The sequence below is a fragment of the Strongylocentrotus purpuratus genome, unplaced genomic scaffold, assembly GCF_000002235.5.
Source record: "Strongylocentrotus purpuratus isolate Spur 01 unplaced genomic scaffold, Spur_5.0 spur5_scaffold_2, whole genome shotgun sequence".
NCBI lineage: Eukaryota > Metazoa > Echinodermata > Echinoidea > Camarodonta > Strongylocentrotidae > Strongylocentrotus > Strongylocentrotus purpuratus.
In genome coordinates, this window is record NW_022145605.1 from 16074698 (window position 1) to 16085587 (window position 10890).

Sequence of the window (10890 nt, forward strand, 5' to 3'; positions counted from 1 at the left end):
CGATTGAGCACATCCCAGAGGGAGCCTTCGATGGGCTACACAATCTTGAATTGTTGTAAGTATGTAAAGACTGACAAGAAAAACTAGTCCATTGCTGACCCGGTAGGAGATGAGTTTGATCGACCCGAAGAATGTCCTCCTTATGAACCCCCAATCTTCTCTATATTGTAATTTATCGAACTATGTGAAAAGCCATAAACGAATCTTCACCCCAAATTCCCTACGAAAGTGTACTAGGAATACACTGTATATAAATAAAGATATTCTTGGCATGATGTAACGCCTTTTAGTATGACATCGGCACAGCCATTTTCTTGATAATGTGACGTACCTGGAGAACTTGTTTATGTATCGTGCACCAAGATTTAATTTAAAGAACTATTCAAATAAACAACTAAACCTTTACTTTTCAATGAGGGGAATTCATAGCTGAGAAGGTAAAAAATATATATTTGTGCAAAGTATTCTATGAAATCCTTTTTTTTTAAATACTAAAATAAACGTTTGAGTATTTCATTTATTCGAAACCTTCACCTCAGAATAGCACCAACTTATTTATGTCAATTTTCGTTCTGGCAATTGTAGAACGAAGGATAATAGAAGATGTATGAAATACTTCATTACCACACTCACCTGGGAAGGAATCCATCCTTTAATTTAAATATGTTGTATAAACGATTTTGCATAATACGTCACCTTATAAAGAAAATGGCGTTTCCCCCACATCGTTCTGAGATACTGTATCTCGTCTGCGCGCGTGTACGTGTGTGTGTGTGTGTGTATGTGTGTGAGTGTGTGCGCGTGTCTTCGTGCGTGTATGTGTGTGCGTGCGTGCGTGTGTGTGTGTGTGTGTGTAATTAGGTTCTTACAGACGTGTATCAATCAGATATGATTATTTACGTCTGGGGACCGACCTTTAACGTCACCATCCGAAAGACGCTAAAATATATTGCTTTATACCTCTCTCACGTTAAACTTTGGTGTGGAATGTTGGAGATTAAAGGGCAAGAATACAATAACATTTCTCAGAATAACTGAAGTTAATTGTTGGGGTGACGATCTGAAAATCGTAACCGCAACACTTATTATATTCGTGCATCACCACTATGCAACCTTCGAATTTTACCGATACCGTACGCTGCCTCCAAAGGACAAACACACGACCAAACATTAAAAAAGAAGCTTCTCAATAGCAGTCACTAAACTGAATACATTCCTCGATTAGAAATTAATTCAAACCCTGTATAGCTCATTTTTGTTCGACTGCTATTAAGAAAGCATGTTATTGCCTTTAGCCATTTTTTTTTCAGGAATCAATTCCTTCCAGGTAATTACCTCACCTGTTGATGTATGAATAATATAATCAGATTCTAATTTTGGTCTTCAAAATATTGATCTTTTAAAAACAGGGATTTGTCATTCAATCGTATCCACTCAATTCCTCCAAAGATTCTTACCAATATGCCGAGACTGAAAACTTTGTAAGTACTTTAGGTCTGTTTTTAAGACGAGTAATTGTAGACGATCCAATATTTTTGTTTTAAATGATATTTTATTTCCTTCCTCATAATTTCACATAACAAGAAATTCACATAACAAGAAATTATCAAATTAAGCAATATAAAACAAGATCTTTGATACAAGACACTTCATGAGTTACATCAATCAATGAACAAAGAAAAAAAGGAAAAAAAAGGGGAAAAAATTCTTGCATGTAACAGTGTATAATCAAAATAACAGTAGAGGAAGGTTTAAAGTGTAGATTTTTTTTGTTTTAAATGATATTTTATTTCCTTCCTCATAATTTCACATAGCAAGAAATTATCAAGATAAGCAATATAAAACAAGATCTTTGATACAAGACATTTCATAAGTTACATTAATCAATGAACATAGAGGGAAAAAAAAGGAAAAAAAAAAAGAAGAAAGTCTTGCATGAAACAGTGTATAATCAAAATAACAGTAGAGGAAGGTTTAAAGTTACATATTACCATCCTATCACAACACTCTCACACCCCCCCCCCCTCTAGCCCACCCACACCACACCCCCTTTCACACACATAAACAACCATACAAACACAAACACACACTGCATGCAACCTGTTCCCTCAACTCACACCACACAAACTCTTCACCCCCCCCCCCCTAGCCCACCCATCTCACACCCCCTTCACGCCGACACACACGCTGCATGCAACCTGTTCCGGTTTGTCCACCTGTACACGAGAGAGAATTAATAATACTACTACTACTAATAATAATAATAATACCCACATAATACCCACATCCATTAAGGTAAAAATGCATCCCCAGTTTCCCCTTTTTGAAGGCTATTTTGTATTCCTCGTCTCTGTAATTTTTAAGCATATGTACTGTTTTCTGTACAGATGGCAAAGTTCCTTCTTTTCTAGAAATAAAAATGATATACTTTACTAAAAATATGATACAATTTATTACAAATATTCTAGTAGTATTGCCGGATATTCCCATAAATATGGGTTTCCAATCATCAATGTCAATTTCGATTAAATGTAACTTTTGAATTACCTCCTGCCATAATCTTTTAACTTTAAGACAATCTAAAAATAAATGTTGGTATGTCTCTACTTCTAGTTTACAAAAGGAACAAAAATGGTCTGACTCAAAACCAAATTTAAAGAGCTCTCTTTTCGTATATACAGCCCCTGGTAATTGTTTGTATTGAAACTCTTTATGTTTATTACAAAGCATTGCACCTTTCATCCTTGTGAATGTTTCTTTCAACTCCGTCATTCCAAGATCAAATTGACAGATGCCATCTGTGACATGTAATGTATACTCTTTTTGAAGGTCTTCAATGAAGTAATCATATAACCGCCTAGATTTTATATCACATAGTTTCTGTAAACGTCCAAATATCATCAATTCTATTTCAAAATTGTCAGTGTCTACTTCCATAAAATCACTTTGTATCCATTCGTTTCTGATTGCTGAAAAGATCTTTTGAATTCTAAGCAAGCTTTTAGTTGCAAAACCCAAATTTAAAAAATGTAAGATCGGTTTTAAATGACCTCTGACAATTATATCTGATGCTTGAAGTATACCTTTCTGAAATAGTTCGACATCAAAAAATGTTTTATTGCTGAGACATATACACTTATTGCTAAATATAATCGGATTATTCTTATTTTCTCCAAAGTGTCTGCATTTATCTAATTCTTGCCATGCCTTCAACATGTCTTTATAAAAAGATGGTATACCCTTCAAGTCCATTTTATTTATATCATAATTACAAAGAAATATAATTCGACCCCCCAGTGATCTGAAAAAGTGGTCAAAGGTTACTTTACAACCTGAATATTTTTCTCCATAGAGCAACCGTTTGATCCACATTATTCTCTGAGTCTTGATAAATATCTTAAAATTCGTTACTCTGAGTCCCCCAGCGCAGTAATCTTGATATAATATTTTCCGTTTTATTCTGTCTCTCCCTCCCCAAATAAAATTAAAAGAAATCTTTACGATTTCTTCAAAAATGTTTTGTGGGACTGTCATAAGAGACGAAACATAATTTAGTTTTGAAAATACATATATCTTCAACAATTTAATTTTGCCAAACATCGTTAAATCTCGTTGCTTCCACCAACCGATTAATCTTTTGATTTTGCTCAAAATTTCCTTATAGTTCAAATCATCTCTTATTTTGGAATGACGTGCGAAATATACCCCTAGGATCTTTATATGTTGTACCCTATGTCCAAAAAAAGGTAAACCCGGCCTATCACTTTCCTCTCCTAACCACATAAAATTTGTCTTATCCATATTTATCTTCAATCCACTTATTTTTTCAAAGTTTTTGAAAACTTTCTTCACTTTATTAATTGAATCCATATCTTTTAAAAACAATGTAATATCATCTGCATACAAAACTTGCTTTATTTCTTTATTCCCGAATCCTACCCCTTTAATGCTCTCATCTTTCCTAATATAACGAGCTAGTAATTCGATAACTATTACAAATAAATATGGAGATAGGGGGTCGCCTTGTCTTACCCCTCTATTAATTCCAAAATATCCTGTTGAGTGTTCCCCCGTTCATCACGCAACTGCTAACATTAGTGTAGAGGGTTTTAACCCAAGAACACAAAACTTTACCAAACCCAAACTGTTCCAAAGCTTTAAATAAAAGTTTATGGGAAATGCAATCGAAAGCCTTTTCAAAATCTACGGCAATTAAAAAGCCTACAGGCTGATACAAGGACTGAAAGAATGTATCATCAATTAACCGAACCGCTTCCCCAATATTCCGATCTTTAACATAGCCCACCCGATCGTAATGAATAATATCCTCCAATACCTCCTTTACCCTTGTAGCTAATACTTTCGACAATATTTTATAATCTACATTTAAGAGAGTAATTGGCCTATAGTTTTTCATGTACAAAAGTCTTTGCCTTCTTTCTCAATTAGTGTAATTACCCCCTGTCTCTGTGAGTTTGATAACATTTTTGTTTCAAAACCTTCATTAAAAGCCTCCACTATTGTTTTCCCTAAAATTGGCCAGAACGTGAAATAAAACTCAGTCGAGAAGCCGTCATTGCCTGGTGATTTGTTCCATTTCATTTCCTTTACTGCCTGATAGCATTCTGCCAGTGTTATTTTGCCTTCACAATACTCTTTATTTTCTTTACTTAATTTGGGTAATTCATTTAAGAACATATTTCAATATCCTCTGTAATTTCACCATTTTTACATGCATATAAATTCTCGTAAAACTCCCTGATAATCTTCAAAATCCCTTTGCCATCCCTCACAGTTTCCTTATTTTCATTATATATCTCCTTGATCACACTTTTCCTTTTATTTGACTTTAGTAATTGTTAAAAAAACTTTGAATTTTTTTCTCCTTCTTCAGACCATTCTGTCCTTGAACGGACTTTTAACCCTTGACGTGAATAGTCGAAAAGCTTCTCTAATTCCATTTTTTCATGTCAATTTCATCCTGAATACTTTTATGACAATTAATATTGATCGTCAATCGATATTCCAGGTCTTTAATTTCTTTTTCCAATTTTTCCATGTGGACTCTTCTGAGTTTTGCTCTTTCACGGGAGAATTTCATTATATATTCTCTTAATTTCAATTTCATAAAATCCCAAAATTTAATTTTGCTCGTTATTTGATTCCGCCAAGTTTCCTCTATTTCAAAAATCTTCTTTTTTACCCCATCTACAAAATCTTTTTCATTACATAGACTACTATTAAACTTCCAATACGATTTCCCATAAACAAAACTATCGACTAAATTGTTAAATTCTATTCTAACTCCAGCATGGTCAGGTGTAATAGAAGGCAAAATTTCAGACTTTCTTATCAACTTGTCTACTTTCGAAGAAATGAAAATACAATCCAATCTACTCTGAACTAATGGCTGCTTCTGTCTGAAAGTGAATTCTTTCTTATTAGGATGACGCTTACGCCACACATCAATTAAATCAAGCTTATCTAGAAAGTCTAATAATGAATCCCTATATTTGCTTTTCGAAATATTACTTGCACCCATGTAATCCAAATTATGATTCATAATAACATTGAAGTCTCCTCCAATTATCAAGGAATATTCTTGACTAAATACAGAACAAATTATTTTATTTAGATCAGACAGAAAACCACATTGGGCGTTTTCTTTATTCCTTGTGGGAAAGTACACGCTTCCTAATATTAGCTTTTCGCCTTGAAATTTGCCTTTAATGATGACGTATCTTCCCCCTTCGTCAATTAAGGTTTTTTCCACCACAAAAGTAATACCTGGTTTAAACATTACAATAACCCCCCTACTGTGGTTACTCCCGTGGCTAAAAAACATTGAGCCTTCCCAATCACCCTTCCAACTGTATTCAATGTCTTCTGTGCTAAAGGTTTCTTGCAAGAATATCATATTTGCCGACATTTTGCACCACTGAAAAATCTTCTTTCTTTTGACTCTATCTCTCAGTCCTCTGACATTAACTGAGAGTAATTTTAAATTAACCGACATCGAGAACTATGAATCTATACCAGTAACAAAGAACCTTTAGAAATGTACATAGTAGTGACAGTTTCACAGTAGATTGGAAGCTTGATGCATTTCCAACTCTAGGAAAAACAAACACTTTCAAGTTAGATTGCAAATTAAACAAGTACAGGCAGACATCGGAACCGGAAAACATACCACACATACCATCACCCAACCCTTCAACACTATCAACCACATTCATACACATAAGCATAATATATGCTGTCATGTTCGAAACCCCTCCCATCACTTATTCTAAATCATGGCGTGGCAGCCTTTTACACAAAATATTAATACAGTCTTCTTACTGTGACAAAAAAAACCAACACCGAAAATAAAACAGAGCAATTTATCATAACTCCAGACGATATAACTTGACCTCATAATTAACGGATTCAGATAATGTGTAACTAATGATACTTTTGCCCCAGGCTCAAACGGCTATATATAATATTTTAAAAGAAAAAAACGTAATAAACGAACGTAATAAATAAACCCCGTGCATACTTTAAGCTTCAACAGCTTGTACCCCACCAAATGGCTTTTGATACCATTATAAACTTTACAGTATATATGTATGAGTACTCCCCAACTAATTAAGTAATCATAACAATGACGATATCAATAACACAAATTACAAGTTTTTTGAAACAAACTGATTTGACATGGTAAAATGACTTTTCCCGCAAATGTCAAATTCTCAAGAAATTAGAATATTACTTACCAATTAAAGTATAGTTTACCCTGGCTGTTTTATTTGCCGAACTCCGGGCCGAACTCCAGATCCAGACTCTGCCTCAGCTGTAGGAGCAAACATTCACACCTTGTTCATAATGAGAATAATCATAGTATCCGTAACGAACGTATTTTGTTCATTATAACACGAATCCTCCCTGACATATAATGCATCATACTTCTGGTGTGCTACTTCGAGAGAGGTCGTTTGAAAAAAGATTATTGATGTTATTGATGTAAACACCAGAATTATATATGTTTTATTGCTGGTGTATTCAGTGTATGTTTTTCGAGTAACAAATGTTCTTCCTTCATAAATATTGATATTTGGTGCAATTTTCTACAACGTTATTTCTTCTCCCGTGTTACTTTTGTTTGTCTGTGTGGGCGCTATTTGGGTTTATATGTGTGAGGATTTATTTAGGAGTGTGCGGTATTGGTATGCACGTTGATTCTGTTTTTTTATGATAATGCAGGAACATCGGGAACAACAACATCATACGTGTTCATAGTGGAGCATTTCATGGATTACCATCACTGGAAAACCTGTGAGTTAAATGGCTAAAAGAATCAAGAATGTGATTAATTGCATTGTAATGTATTTGTTTATTCACGGTAAATACTCACAATCAGTAAACAACAAGTACGTGCAAAAGTACACATTATCACTAACGAATTAATCAAGAACAAATTTAGATATCTACAAATAAATCTGTGAAGAAAAAATGAAATTCACACACACAAACAAAAATCATATTATACTCACCAAATTGTTGAGAACATTACACGACTTACAAATTGTACATATAACCATAAGACACGTCCAGTTTCTTAGGAGGGTGTATTAAACTTTTTTTCTTCAACATCCTTGATCCTCCTTTCTTCATTATCTGAACCAGATTTCTCGATCACAATAATATTGCAGCAATACCAGATGATGTGTTCTCCGGTAGTTTAATTGTCTTGTGAGTATGAACATTTTTTGCTTTAAAAATCAATTCAAACTCCGACTGAGGCAATATCAGTCCTTGAAAAGGTAGACTACATATAATTTCATTCATTGTTCATGATTGAGGTAAATTTAAAGATTTGTAATTTACATGTACATTCATCTGCATGTAATTATCTTTAGAAAAAGTGAATTATGAAATTTAATTATGAAACATGAATGTGCACGATTACCCTTTTCATTTATGTAGGTGAGGGTGTTTTCACAAAATACATAATACAAACCTTTTGCAAAAGTCATGTATACTACTAGTAGACAGTGTTTCGGATATCAAATATCTTAACTTTGTAATTTGGGCGAGTGCACTGATGAAGTTTGGATCAGACCTTATATGAAGGGAAACAATACCTTGCATGATAGTTTTTGTTATTGGTTCCACGATACTTGATTACGTATGAAACATCAAATGACCCTAATACAATCGATGTATTGAAGAACATATAGCACTTAACTTCTAGGAAGAACGTTCATTCCAAGTGGCTGTCAGAGAGGATTGGAATGGATATCCGTGCTTTATCCAAGCAACTCTAAATATGGACTCGTTACAAAATAAAGCGCTTAAAAAGACGCATCTCTTCGATTTAATGAACTAGCCGTTCTGCTGTAAAATGATTATTTATTGAACACTACAAATTAATACTTCTTGAATCAATTTTTATTGTTTTAATTGTTCATACCCAGGTTAGTGGTCATGCGGACCTCGAAAACAAAGATAAAGGTATCATATTTTGGAGCAGGCGCAATTAGCGCCTAAGCTAGCGGATACAGACCCTATATAAGGCATCAGTTTTATTAATCCCTTTACCTGTGCTTGATGTGTCTGTCCTACAGATGGATCAGTGACAATAACCTTCGCGAACTGCATACTGGAGCTTTGAGAGGATTGTCTAGCATTAAACGCTTGTAAGTTTACGATTAAAACTTTGTATGGTTTTTACATGGTTAATTATTATGGCTCAAGGCATGGGCACACAGAAGATTTTTTTTCTGTTGGGTACAGTCATGGTTCAGTGGCAAAGCAATGGCCTCGAACCTGTGAGGCCACAGGATCAAAACCGTGTCGATGTGCTATATTAGTGCCCTTTTGTGGGGCATTAATCCTCATTACTGTCATTTATAACTTAAGGGCGTAGGTCTCCTATAATTGATAAGCATAGTGCCATACACTTGCTTTAGCAGTCACGCAAAACAAACACTGGCAAATTATTATTCAATAAAATCTGAGAATGTATACTATTATCTAGATCTATTAGGAATAAATCAGTGTAAAAAAAATTCAATTAATTGGGGTAAGAAAAACGTTCCAACTTTATGAGCAACAGTGTATATCTCTGAAAGCTTGAGAAAAAATAATTGATCTTCTTTAATGAAAAAAACAAACATTTTCAATGAGAATAATTTGAACGGAAAATAAAATCATGTCTGAAATTTTGAAAAAAGAAGTTTCTTATCCTGTCTATTGACATATTGTAGGCCTATATATTTTTTTTTGAATAAGAGTAATAAATAAATTCCTACTGCACACCGAATATTACTGTAAACTCATAAATATCATCATCTGAAAAGGAATGAATTTAAAAGCACTTCGCTGAATTGTAATCCCCTATGTAGTAATGATCCTTATGGTACAAGTTTTTTCCAACCTGTATTTAATATTTTGTTTATACCCATTGTTTCTTTAATCGGTTGGCATATAACAGAGAATGATTAAATGTTATATCATCTAGATTCCTGGGGAACAACCACATACAAGAAATAGACAATGGATCATTTGATGGTCTTCAAATTCAACTCATGTAAGTTCAGGGGATTGGCACCTCTATCCCGGATAATAATTATGGGAATGATAATAGTAATAATAATATTTATAATAAAAATGATAATAATAGTGATAATAGTAATAATAATGATAACAATAAAATTGATTAAACAATAATGATAATTATGATAATTATAATAAGAATAAAATAATAATGATAATAATAATAGTAATAATAATATAGTACTACTTCAACCAAGGCTCAAATTAATTTTTTGTCCACGGGGGCTCTTCCAAAAAAAAAAGAGCCCCCGTGAGCCCTCTCACGGGGGCTCTTTTAGTACCGACGGGGGCTCTTTTTTAATACAAATTTTCATTGAATTGGTACCCATGAAACTCCTAAATTCCTTGGTATTTTATCATTATCATTTATTTAAGTCGGCATTTTCCCTCTTAGGAAATTTACTTGTTACATACGTGTTATTGACTTTTATCTCCGTGATGACATTCTCTCCATTTCTTCCCGCTCTGCACACAATGTCCTCCTCATTATTCGGAGCAACCTTATTTACATTCTTTCTTTACTTTTAGTTTTTACCATATCCTTCCAAAACACAGGGGCGGATCTAGCTTTTTGCTAAGGGTGGGGGGGGGGTAACCCAAATACGATGTGGAGCATCGTCCACGAGCCGCGTAGCGGCGAGGCGATTTTTGTTGTTGCTATTTTGAACCCCCGTTTTCCTGGCATCTACAAACATGCGGAGCATCGTCGAGGAGCCGCGAAGCGGCGAGGTGATTTTTTGGCGCTATTTTGAACCCCCGTTAATTAGTGATATTTTCCTGGCATCTACTGACATCTACTAATACTGTGTAGGTCTGGACACAATGACACATGATAGCATTTTTCTATGCACATCACATTTTCACTTGGCAGCCCACGGGGGGAGGGGGGTGGTTATATAAACCCCCTAAACCGCCTAGATCCGCCCCTGCAACATCTTTGGTGATCTTCTTCTCAATATTGATTTACTGGTCGAGTTACATTATTTGCTAATCTTTTAGAATAACCAGATTTCAGAGGATTCACACTTTTCACAACGAAAAACTTCTCCATGTTTCAGTCCTTGCGCGATCGTCTCCAGCTCCAGCAGATATTGGGCGTCAGCAGCGTGCACACCGGTACTACCGGCGCAGTATAGCCACTGCTGACGGCCGCACTACAGCTGCACTGCGAGCTCTGTTGTTTGTATCGGTAATACTCATAGAGATGGGAGAGAAAGCGCCATCTAATTAGTTCCATTTTATTGGTTTAAGGTTTGAAAATTGATACTCAATATTGTGTTAAAGTTATAT

General features: G+C 34.6%; 1 long non-coding RNA gene across 1 annotated transcript; it reads left to right on the forward strand.

Annotated features, from left to right (window-relative positions):
• Nucleotides 1–7319, forward strand: LOC115926695. The gene is made up of 3 exons (XR_004065219.1): nt 1–55; nt 1410–1481; nt 7246–7319. It is a non-coding gene; the product is annotated as an uncharacterized LOC115926695 (long non-coding RNA).
• Nucleotides 7320–10890: the final 3571 nt, after the last annotated feature.